We start from the raw sequence: 12,598 nt of genomic DNA, 5'->3' as shown, positions 1-12,598 counted from the left end.
GTTCAGCCATTCCCCAATTGATGGGCATCCCTTTCTTTTCCAATTCTTAGCTACCACAAAAAGAGCCACTATAAATAATTTTGTACATATAGGTCCTTTTCCTGCTTGTGTGATTTCTTTGGGATACAACCCTAGAAGTGGTATTGCTGGATCAAAGGGTATGAATATTTTTATAGCCCTTTGGGCATAGTTCCAAATTGCTCTCCAAAATGGCTGGATCAGTTCACAACTCCACCAGCAATGTAACAATGTTCCAATTTTCCCACATCCTCTCCAGCATTTATCATTTACCTGTTTTGTTATTTTAGCCAATTGGACAGGAGAGATGTGGTATCTAAGAGTTGTTTTGATTTGCATTTCTCTAATCAGTAGTGACTTAGAGCATTTTTTCATATGCCTATAGATATCTTTAATTTCTTCCTCTGAAAACTGCCTGTTCATATCCTTTGACCATTTCTCAATTGGGGAATGGCTTGTATTCCTATAAATTTGGCTCATTTCCCTGTATATTTTAGAAATGAGGCCTTTATCAGAGACACTTGTTGTAAAGATTTTCTCGCAATTTCCTGCTTCCCTCCCAATTTTTGTTGCATTGGCTTTTTTTGTACAAAATCATTTCAATTTAACATAATCAAAATTATCCATTTTGCATTTTCTAATGCTCTCTATCTCTTGTTGGTTCAGAAATTCTTTTCTTTTCCATAAATATGATAAGTAAACTATTTCTTGCTTTCCCAAATTACTTAGAGTATCAGCATTTACTCCTAAATCATGAACCCATTTTGACTTTATTTTGGTATATGGTGTAAGATATTGGTCTATACCCACTTTCTGCCCTACCATTTTTCCAATTTTCCCAACAGTTTTTGTGAAATAGTGAATTATTAGCCCAGCAGCTGGCCTCTTTCGGTTTATCAAAGAGTAGATTGCTATAGTTGTTGACTTCTCCATATTGTGTTCCTATCCTATTCCACTGATCCACACCTCTGTTTCTTAGCCAGTACCAGGTAGTTTTGATGACTGCTACTCCATAGTACAATTTAATATCTGGTATAGCTAGGCTACCTTCTCTAGCATTTCTTTTAATCAATACCTTAGATATTCTAGACCTCTTGTTCTTCCAGATGAATTTTGTTATTATATTGTCCAGCTCTGTAAAATAATTTTTTGTAGTTCAATTGGTATGGCAATGAATAGATAGATTAATTTAGGTAAAATTGTCATTTTTATTATATTAGCTCGGCCTAACTGTGAGCAACTGATATTTTTCCATTTATTTAGATCTGACTTTATTCACGTGAAAAGTACTTCATAATTATGTTCATATAGGCCCTGGGTTTGTCATGGCAGATAGACTTCCAAATATTTTATAGTGTCTACAGTAACTTTGAATGGAATTTCTCTTTCCGTCTCTTGCTGTTGGGCTTTGTCAGTAATGTATAGGAATGCTGAGGATTTATGTGGGTTTATTTTATATCCTGCAACTTTGCTAAAGTTGTTTATTATTTCAAATACTTTTTTACTTGATTCTCTAAGTAAATCATCATATGATCTGCAAAAAAGTGATAATTTAGCTTCTTCTTTCCCTATTCTAATTCCTTCAATTCTTTTTCTTCTCTTATTGCTACAGCTAATGTTTCTAGTACCAAATTAAATAATAGCGGTGATAATGGACATCCTTGTTTCACCCCTGATCTTATTGGGAATGAATCTAGTTTATCCCCATTACACATAATTCTTGCTTATGGTTTTAGGTAGATGCTATTTATAAGTTTAAGGAAGGCTTCATTTATTCTTATGCTTTCTAGTATTTTTAATAGGAATGGGTGTTGTATTTTGTCAAAAGCTTTTTCTGCATCTATTGAGATGATCATATGGTTTCTGCTAGTTTTGTTGTTGATATGGTCAATTATGCTAATAGTTTTCCGAATATTGAACCAGCCTTGCATTCCTGGAATAAACCCTACCTGGTCATAGTGTATTATTCTCCTGATAAGTTGCTGCAATCTTTTTGCTAATATTTTATTTAAATTTTTTGCATCAATATTCATTAGGGAAATTGGTCTATAATTTTTCCTCTGTTTTGACCCTACCTGCTTTGGGTATTAGTACCATATTTGTGTCATAAAAAGAATTTGGTAGGACTCCTTCTTCACCTATTTTCCCAAATAGTCTACAAAGTATAGGAATTAGTTGTTCTTTAAATGTTTTATAGAATTCACATGTAAAACCATCCGGCCCCAGAGATTTTTAACTAGGGAGTTCATTGATGGCTTGCTCAATTTCTTTTTCTGAGATGGGGTTATTTAGAAATTTTACTTCCTTTTCTGTTAACCTGGGCAATTTATGTTTTTTAGATATTCATCCATATCTCTAAGGTTGTCAAATTTATGGGCATACAATTGGGCAAAATAATTCCTAATTATTGTTTTGATTTCCTCTTCATTAGAGTTGAACTCACCCTTTTCATTTTTGATACTGGTAATTTGATTTTCTTCTTAATTTTTTTTAATCATATTGACCAAATGTTTATCAATTTTATTTGTTTTTCATAAAACCAGCTCTTTGTTTTATTTATTAATCCAATAGTTTTCTTGGCTTCAATTTTACTAATCTCTCCTTTGATTTTCAGTGTTTCTAATTTGGTATGTAGTTGGGGATTTTCAATTTGCTCTTTTTCTAGCTTTTTCAGCTGTATGCTGAGATCATTGATCTCCTTTTTCCCTATTTTATTCATATGAGCATTTAGCGATATAAAACTTCCCCTAAGAACTGCTTTTGCGCATCCCATAAGTTTTGGTATGTAGTTTCATTATTGTCGATCTCTTGAATGAAGTTATTAATTGTTTCTCTGATTTGTTCTTTGGCCCACTCATTCTTTAGAATTGGATTATTTAGTTTGTAATTAATTTTAACTTATTTTTCAATAGTTCTTTGTTACAAATAATTCTTATGGCATCATGATCTGAAAAGTATGCTTTGACTACTTCTGCCTTTCTGCACTGGATTGTGAGGTTTTTATGCCCTAGTACATGGTCAATTTTTGAGTATGTGCCATGTACTTTTGAGAAGAAAGTATATTTCTTTTTATCCCCATTCAGTTTTCTCCAGAGGTCTACCATATCTGCCTTTTCTAAAATTCTACTTACCTGCTTAACTTCTTTCTTATTTATTTTGAGGGTAGATTTATCAAGTTCAGAAAGGGGGAGGTTGAGTTCTCCCAATATTATAATTTTGCTGTGTATTTCTTCCTGTAACTCCCTTAACCTCTCCCCTAAGAATTTGTATGCCATACCACTTGGTGCATATATGTTAAACAATGATATTGCTTCATTGTTTATGCTGCCTTTTAGCAGGATATAATGTCCTTCCTTATCTCTTTTAATTAAATCTATCTTTACTTTTGTTTTGTCTGAGATTAGGATTGCTACACCTGCTTTTTTTACTTTAGCTGAGGCACAATATATTTTACTCCAGCCTTTTACCTTAACCCTATGTGTATCCCCCTGTTTCAGATGCGTTTCTTGTAAACAGCATATTGTAGGATTATGGTTTTTAATCCATTCTGCTATCTGCTTCTGTTTTGTGAGAATGTTCATCCCCTGCACGTTCAGGGTTATGATTTCTATCTGTGTCTTTTTCTCCATCCTAATTCCCCCTGTTTATGCTTTTATTTCTCCCTTTCCCCTTCTCCTCCTCAACAAAGTTTTGCTTTTGACCGCCGCTTTCCTCAGTTAACCCTCCCTCTTTATTCCCCTCCCTTATCTTACCGTTACCCACTTGCTACTTCTCCTCTTCCTTCTGCCCTCCCCCCTCCCTTTTTCCCCCCTTTCCCTCCCACTTCCCGTAGGACAAGTTAGATTTCTAAACTTATCAGAGTATGTTATTCCCTTCTTGAACTAGATCAGATGACAGTAAAGCTCAAATACTGCTCTTCTCCCTCCCTTCTTTCCCTCTACTATAATATGTTTTTTTTGCCACTTCCCTTGGTGTAATTTACCCTTTTCTACTACCTCCTTACCACTTCCCTCATAGCCCTCCCTTTATATCTCTTATTTATATTTTATATCTTTACATCAGTTAATTTATACAGGCATTCACAACCTATGTATATCCCTTTCATTTGTCATAATAGTTGTACCATTCACAAGAATGACTTATATATGTATATGTATATATATATATATATATATATATATATATATATATATATATACATAAAAAACATACATAAAATGATATAATCCCACATAAAGATGTAAACAACCTAAGCTTATTGGTTAATGAGGTTTGTGGGGTTTTTCCCCCTGGTTACCTTTTTATGTCTCTCTTGAGTTTTGTATTTGGAGATCAAATTTTCCATTGAGTTCTGGCCTTTTCATCAGGAAGGTCTGGAATTCCCTTATTTCATTGAATGTCCATCGCCTTGCCTGGAAAATTATGCTTAGTTTTGCTGGGTAGTTGATCCCTGGTTGTAGTCCCAGCTCCTTTGCCCTTCGGAATATCATATTCCAATTTCTCCTGTCTTTTAATGTGGAAGCTGAGAGATCCTGCGTGATCCTGACTGTAGTTCCACGATATTTGAATTGCTTCTTTTTGGCTGCTTGCAGTATTTTCTCCTTGAATTTAAAGCTCTGAATTTTGGCTATAATATTTCTTGGTGTTTTCAGTTTGGGATCTCTTTCAGGGGGTCGTCGGTGAATTCTTTCAATGACTATTTTGCCCTCTGGTTCTAGGACCTCTGGGCAGTTGTCTTTGATAATTTCTTTGAAGATACTGTCAAGGCTCCTTTTTTCATCGTGGATTTCTGGTAGACCAATAACTCTCAAATTGTCTCTCCTGGATCTATTTTCCAGGTCAGTTGTTTTGCCAATCAGATATTTCACATTTTTTTCTATTTTTTCATTCTTTATGTTTTGTTTTATTACTTCTTTATGCCTCATAGATTCATTAGCTTCCATTTGCTCAAGTCTAATTTTAAATGAGTTAGTGTTTACATTTTGCTTTTGAGCCTCCATTTTCAATTGGTTGATTTCACCTCTCCGGGTGTCCTTTTCTCTCTCTAGATTCTGAATCTCCGTAGCAATTTCACCAATCTTATTCTTTAGGGACTGGATTTCATCAGTGGATTTTTTCTCCCTTTTTTCCATTTTTTCCATATTTTCTTTTAGCTCCCTAATTTGGTTTTTAAAATCCTCCTTTAGCTCTTCCAGCAGTGCTTTTTGCTTCACATATAGCCATTTTGACACTATTATCCTCTTCTAAGATAATGCCTTGATCTTCCCTATCACTATAGTAACTTTCTATAGTCAAGCTCATTTGGGTTTTTTTTTTTTTTGCTTATTTTTTCTACTTTTTTTTGGTGACTTGATGTTTTGATGTGAAAGTTAAGCTCTGATCCTGCACTGTCCCAATGTTTTTCTGCTGGGACTCTGGATCCTACTGCTGGCTTTCACTGGGCCTCAGGGCTTAGCTGCTTGCTCTCTCTGAAAGGTAGTCTTCCCTTATGGCTTGTATTAGGTGGGGGTAGCCTCCCTGTTGCCCTCCCCTAAGTGTCTGGTTTAGCTACTGACCTGCTCAGTGGGTGGGCCTTGCAAGTGGGTCACTATGGAAATAGGTTCGCTCTTCTAGCAGGAGTAATGTTTTTGCTGATCTACCCAAGGGGTGGGGTCCTACAGCTGAGTTGCTATGGAAATAGGGTCTCTCAACTGTTAGCCCCAGGGGCCAGGCCTGGCTAGTGTGTTGTGCTTGGAGTGGTATTCCTATGGTGGGCCTTTGCTGTGCTGCAAAGACTGTTCAACAGCCTAGGAGGCTGCTGGATTACAGGGGTGATACCTCGGTGGCCGATTGCCCCAGGCTTGGAATGTTGCTGCAGGCCCCCTGCTGCGAAGCTGACAGCTGCTAATGCCCTTGAACCTTGCTTCTCTCCCTCATCAGTGAGTCAGACCTTTCTTTCCATCTTGGTAAGTTGCTTCCCTGCTCTTAGATCGATTCTGAGGCAGTTTTCTAGTTGTTTAGAGGGGAATTTCAAAGGGCTTCAGAGGGTTCCTTCCTCACTCAACCATCTTAGCACTGGAAGTCCCGCATGCATTTTCTAAATATCTATGTCTCCTCTCGATGAAAGCCCTGATTTTTACCTTCTGTCACTAAACTAAGAGGAAGTAATTCCTCATACATAATATGCATTTGGAACCTGCTATTAGATATGGCTTTTAATTTAAAAAATAACTGTGAAAGATAAAGGGGAGATAGAATATATTTGGTTTCTTTTCTGTCTTTGTCTATCTTTATTTCATTTTGTTAGTCTCTATAGTTACCTGCATCTGTAACTAGATTTCCTTCTAGGATGGTAGAGCTTTAGGGGACTTTGGAGGTCATCTAGTCCAAATCTATGATTGCAATGAGTGAGGAAACTGAGCCCCAGAGAGATTACATAGCTTGCCCAATAATTCTTTTTTAGGGCCTTAGACTTTTAAATATTTATTTATAAAAGTAATGAATGAGCTTGCCAAACCTAGCTGATACACATAACCAACCTTTGCAAGCATTAGGTCTCACAGTACTCATATAAATATCCAGTTTTCCGATGTTAATTGCAAACAAAATGGTCTTCAAGCCAGTAATTTTCAAAAGAAAGCCTCCTTGGCCTCTATGACTTCTACTTTCTTGTAAAAGTATTTATCTTGACAACTAGTAAGAAAAAGAGCAGATTTTTCTTGGTAACCCCTTTGCTGATCTCTGTTTAGATCATTAAGCTGATTCTTAACTCTTCCTAATTAAAATCTTTCCTAATGGAGTTGCCTTGGAGCAGGTTAGCTGAAGTTCCTTTGAAAAGATGAAAAGAGAGAAGCTGAAAAATCTGCAGCTTTCTCTAACACTTGGCTTGCTCAATGCTATTCCCTGACAGTCTCAAATGGTAACATAAACATCCAGTAATACACAGCATTTTATTTTTCCCTAGTGACATATAAAAAACAATTTAACATTCATTTTTAAAAGTTGAGTTCCAAATTCTCTCCCTTCCCCCCACCATGGAAAGGCAAACAATGAAACATAGGATAAACATCTGTAGTAATGCAAAACATTTCCATATTAGTCATGTCGTGATAGAAATGTAAATGCTACCCCCAAAAAAACCCCTCAAGAAAAATAAAGTTTAATAAAAATCTGCTTAAATCTGTATTCAGACACCATCAATTCTTTCTCTGGGGATGTATAGCATTTTTCATCGTAAGGTCTTCGGAGTCGTCTTGGATCATTATACTACTGATAATACCTAAGTCCTTCACAGCTGATCATCTTACAACATTGCAGTTATTTTGTACATAGTACATTTCACTTTGCATTAGCTCATGTAAGTCTTTCCAGGTTTTTCTGAGAGTATCCTACTCATCATTTTTTATAGCACAATACTATTCCATCATAATTACATACAATAATCTCTTCAGCCATTCCCTAAGTGATGGTCATACCCTCAATTTCAAATTCTTTGCCACCAGAAAAGAGCTGCTATAAATATTTTTGTATGTATGGGTCTTTTCCTTCTTATTTTTATCTGTTTTAGGATACAGGCCTGGAAATGGTGGTTCTAGGTCAAAGGGTATCCATGGTTTTGTATCCCTTGGGGCATAGGTCCAAATTTCTCTACAGAATAGTTGAATCAGTTCACAACTCCAGCAATGGTGTACTAATGTCTCATTTTTCACACATACCCTGCAACATCTGTCATTTTCCTTTTCTCTTCATTAAGGTAATCTAATAGGTATAACATAGTACTGCAGAATTATTTTAATTTGGACCAGGAGATTTTTTTCCTAGGGAATTCATTGATGGCTTGCTCAATTTCTTTTTCTGAGATGGGGTTATTTAGGAATTTTATGTCCTCTTCTGTTAACCTTTTTTGCAGATATTCAGCCATATCCCTAAGGTTGTCGAATTTATAGGCATACAATTGCGCAAAATAATTCCTAATTACTGTTTTAATTTCCTCATCATTGCAGGTGAATTTACCCTCTTTATTTTTGATACTGGTAATTTGATTTTATTCTTTCTTTTTTTAAATCAAATTGTCCAAAGGTTTATCAATTTTATTGTTTTTTTCATAAAATCAGCTCTTGGTTTTACTTATTAATTCATTTTTCAATTTTATTAATCTCTCCTTTGATTTTCAGTATTTCCAATTTGGTATTTAATTGGGAATTTTCAATATGTTATTTTTGTAGCTTTTTCAGTTGCATGCCCAATTCATTGATTTCCTTTTTTCTCTATTTTATTCACGTAAGCATTTAGAGATATAAAACTTCCCCTAAGAACTGCTTTTCCTGCATTCCATGAGTTTTGGTATGTTGTCTCAATATTGTCAAAAAAAAGAATTATTTTAATTTGCATTTCTCCATTCAATATTGAATTGGAGCATTTTTTGTCGTATGGCTATAGATAGCTTGATTACTTCATGTGGAAACTGTTCACATCTTTTGTTCATTTTTCAACTGGGGAATGTTTTTACATTTATCAATTTGACTCAGTTCTCTTTATGTTTGAAAAATGAGGCCTTTATCAGAGTAATTTGCTTCAAAGATTTTTCACATTATTTTTTGTTTTCTTTTTTTTTTATAAATTTCTTCTTTATTTTTAGTTTACAACATTCAGTTCCACAAGTTTGGGGGTTCCAAATTTTCTCTCTCTTCCTCTCCTTTCCACTCACCCCCCAAGATGGCATGTAATGCAGCATTGGTTCTACATATGCCTTCACATTGAACTTATTTACATAATAGTCCCGTTGTAAGGAAGAATTATAACCAATGGAATGAATCATGAGAAAGGAGAAACAAGAGGGGCAGAGCCAAGATGGCAGCTGGAAAGCAGGGACTTGATTAAGGTCTCTGCCAAAAAACCTACAAACACCTGTAAAACTGGCTCTGAAGAAATTCTAGAGCTTCAGAACCCACAAAATAGCAGAGGGAAACAGGTCTCCAGCCCAGGAGACCCTGGATGGTCACCAGGAAGGGTCTATTACATGGTGCTGAGAGCGAAGGGCAGCCCAGCTTGGGCCATGCCAGGACAGACCAGACCCTGAGTCAGTCAGCCAGAATAGGCCTTGGGGTCATGAAACAGTGAGATACGGAAGTTACCAGACTTCTCAAACCACAAATGCCAAAGAGCAGGTTAGGGGAAAACTGAGGGATTGAATTCAAAGCAGTCCAGCCACCAGGTCTGGGCATGGAGGAAATGGTGCAGCGGTGGTGCTGGTATCAGCAGAAGGAAGCTCCTGAGTCTGCCTCCAGAGCACCAGCATCAGGCTGCTTCCCTAGTCCCTGGCTCACAAGGTGGGAGGAATCTAGCAACAGATCAGAGCAGGAGTACAAGGAGCGCTTTTTCGGCACAAAGGCAGATTCTCTTGCTGTGCCCTGATTGGATCTGTATTGTGGTTCTGGTTGGCAGTTTTTGGGTGAGGAGGAGCACTGCTGTGACAGAGCCTGCAGTGACAGTGGAGTAGAAGTAGCTCTGAAAACAGCAGTGCTTGGACACTAAAGCTTGGGACAAAGTACTCTCTACTCTACAAGCAGTCATGTCCTGATGAAAAAGCTCAAGGGTCAAGTAGTTGGCTGGGAACATGAGCAGGCAGTGAAAACCAACTCAGACTCAAACTCAGACTGTAGATTCTTTTTTTGGTGACGAAGAAGACCAAAACATACAGCCAGAAGAAGTGAACAAAGTCAGGGAGGCTATTTCAAAAGCCTCCAAAAAATATGAATTGGGCTCAGGTCATGGAAGAGCTCAAGAAAAGATTTGGAAAAGTAAGTAAGAGAAGTAGAGGAAAAATTGGGAGGAGAAATGAGGGTGATGCAAGAAAACCATGAAAAACAAGTCAATGACTTGCGAAAGGAGACCCAAAAAATACTGAAGAGAATAATACCTTAAGGAATAGATGAACCCAAATGTCAAAAGAACTACAAAAAGCCAATGAGGAGAAGAATGCCTTAAAAGGCAGAATTAGCCAAATGGAAAAGGAGGTCTAAAAGACCACTGAAGAAAATACAACCTTAAAATTTAGATTGGAGCAAGTGGAAGCTAGTGACTTTATGAGAAATCAAGATATTATAAAACAAAACCAAAGAAATGGAAAACTGGAAGACAATGTGAAATATCTCCCTAGAAAAACCACTGACCTGGAGAAAAGATCCAGGAGAGATAATTTAAAAATTATTGGACTACCTGAAAGCCATGATCAAAAAAAGAGCCTAGACATCATCTTTCAAGAAGTTATCAAGGAAAACTGCCCTGATATCTAGAATCAGAGGGTAAAATAAAAATTGAAAGAATCCACCAATTGCCTCTTGAAAAAGATCCCAAAAAGAAAATTCTTAGGAATATTGTTGCCAAATTCCAGAGTTCCAAGGTCAAGGAGAAAATACTGCAAGCAGCCAGAAAGAAACAATTTGAGTATTGCAGAAACATAATTGGGATAACACAAGATCTAGCAACTTCTACGTTAAGGGATCAAAGGCCTTGGAATATTATATTCCAGAGGTCAGTAGAGCTAGGATTAAAACCAAGAATCACCTACCCAGCAAAACTGAGTATAATGCTCCAAGGCAAAATATGGATTTTCAATAAAATAGAGGACTTTCAAGCTTTCTCAGTGAAAAGACCAGAGCTGAATAGAAAATTTGACTTTCAAATCCAAGAATCAAGAGAAGCATGAAAAGGTAAACAAGAAAGAGAATTCATAAGGGACTTACTGAAGTTGAACAGTTTTGTTTACATTCCTACATGGAAAGGTGATGTGTGTATTTCATGAGACCTTTCTCCTTGTTAGGGTAGTTGAAGGGAATGTGTGTGTGTGTGTGTGTGTGTGTGTGTGTGTATATATATATATATATCTATGTGTGTGTGTGTGTGTATGTGTGTGTGTGTGTATGCATACATATATATATATATATATATATATATATATATATATATATATATATATATATATACAGAGGACACAGGGTGAGTTGAATATGAAGAGATGATATATAAAAAAATAAAATAAAACTAAGGGATAAGAGTGGAATACATTGAGAGAGGAAGAAATGGAGAGATAAAATGGAGTAAATTATCTCACATAAAAGTGACAAGAAAAAGCAGTTCTATTGGAATGGAGGAGGGGGCAAGTGAGGGCTAATGAGTGAATCTTGTTCTCATCAGATTTGACTTGAGGAGGGAATAATATGAACACACAATTGGGTATCTTACCCCACAGGAAAGTAGGGGGAAAGGGATAAAAAGGGGGTGATGATAGAAAGGAAGGCAGATAGGGGATAATCAAAGGCAAACAATTTTGAAAAGGGACAGAGTCAAGGGAGAAATTTGAATGAAGGATGACAGGACAGGATGGAGTGAAATATAGTTAGTCTTTCAAAACATGGGTGTTGTGGAAGTGTTTTACATAATGATACATGTGTGGCCTATGTTGAATTGCTTGCCTTCTAAGGGAGGGCTGGTGGGGAGAGAAGATGGGAGAGAATTTGTAACTCAAAGTTTTAAAAGCAGATGCTCAAAAAAAAGTTGGTTTTGCATGCAACTGGGAAATAACATATACAGCAATGGGGCATAGAAATCTATCTTACCCTACAATAAAGTAAGAGGAAAGGGAATGTGAGGGCAGTGGGATGACAGAAGGGAGGGCTGATTGGGGAACAGCACAATCAGAATATATGCCATCTTGGACTGGGTGGAGGGTAGAAATGGGGAGAAAATTTATAACTCAAAATCTTGTGGAAATCAATGCTGAAATCTAAAAAACATTAAATAATAAAATATGGAATTAAAATTTTTAAAAAAAGATTAAAACATCTTTAATCATTCCCTTCCTACAAAAGTCCCAAACACTAACCATGTTCTCTCCTATCTTCATATCCTGATCCTGCCTCCCCTCCATTCTGATTGTCACAAGGATTATTGTATTTTTGTCTTTCTATCTCCTCTCTTTCCCGTCTATTTCAATCCTCATATCATTTCCAGAATAAGTTGCCTGAGACTAAAATTTGTAAATTGTTCCCCTATCTACAAAGCTTCAATAGTTACCTATTTTCTGTAGGACAGAATACAAAATATTTGAAGATTTTTTTTGCAAGGAAGAAAGAGATGAATAGAGATCATAGAAATGATTCAATAGCCTTAGGAGGTTGCTGAGTCAATGGATGTTTTATTTATATAATTTCTTACTTCCTTTTCTGGACTATACGTTTCTTGAAGGTAGACACAGTTTTATTTCATCTTCATATTCTTAATACATAACACAATATCTTGCACATATTAGGAGCTTCTTAAACTTTTTATTGAGTTGAAATAACTCTTAAAAATTCCTTATTTGGCTTTGGAGAAAAATTTCTCATTGTGATATATCAATTCCATTAGAAAAGCAGTCCCAAAGAATAAAAGTAAAAATTTATAATATAGACATTTACCATGTGCCTATGACAGGGTTACATAAAATTTTGATGAGTTAAAATAGCCTATTAGGTCTGAGAACACATTTGATAGCTTTACTACTAACAGACAAAATAAAAGATAAGCCTTCACTGACCCGTATATTGTAAGAGATAATGTA

The sequence above is a fragment of the Trichosurus vulpecula genome, chromosome 9, assembly GCF_011100635.1.
Source record: "Trichosurus vulpecula isolate mTriVul1 chromosome 9, mTriVul1.pri, whole genome shotgun sequence".
NCBI lineage: Eukaryota > Metazoa > Chordata > Mammalia > Diprotodontia > Phalangeridae > Trichosurus > Trichosurus vulpecula.
Note: the sequence above shows the minus strand (reverse complement) of the source record.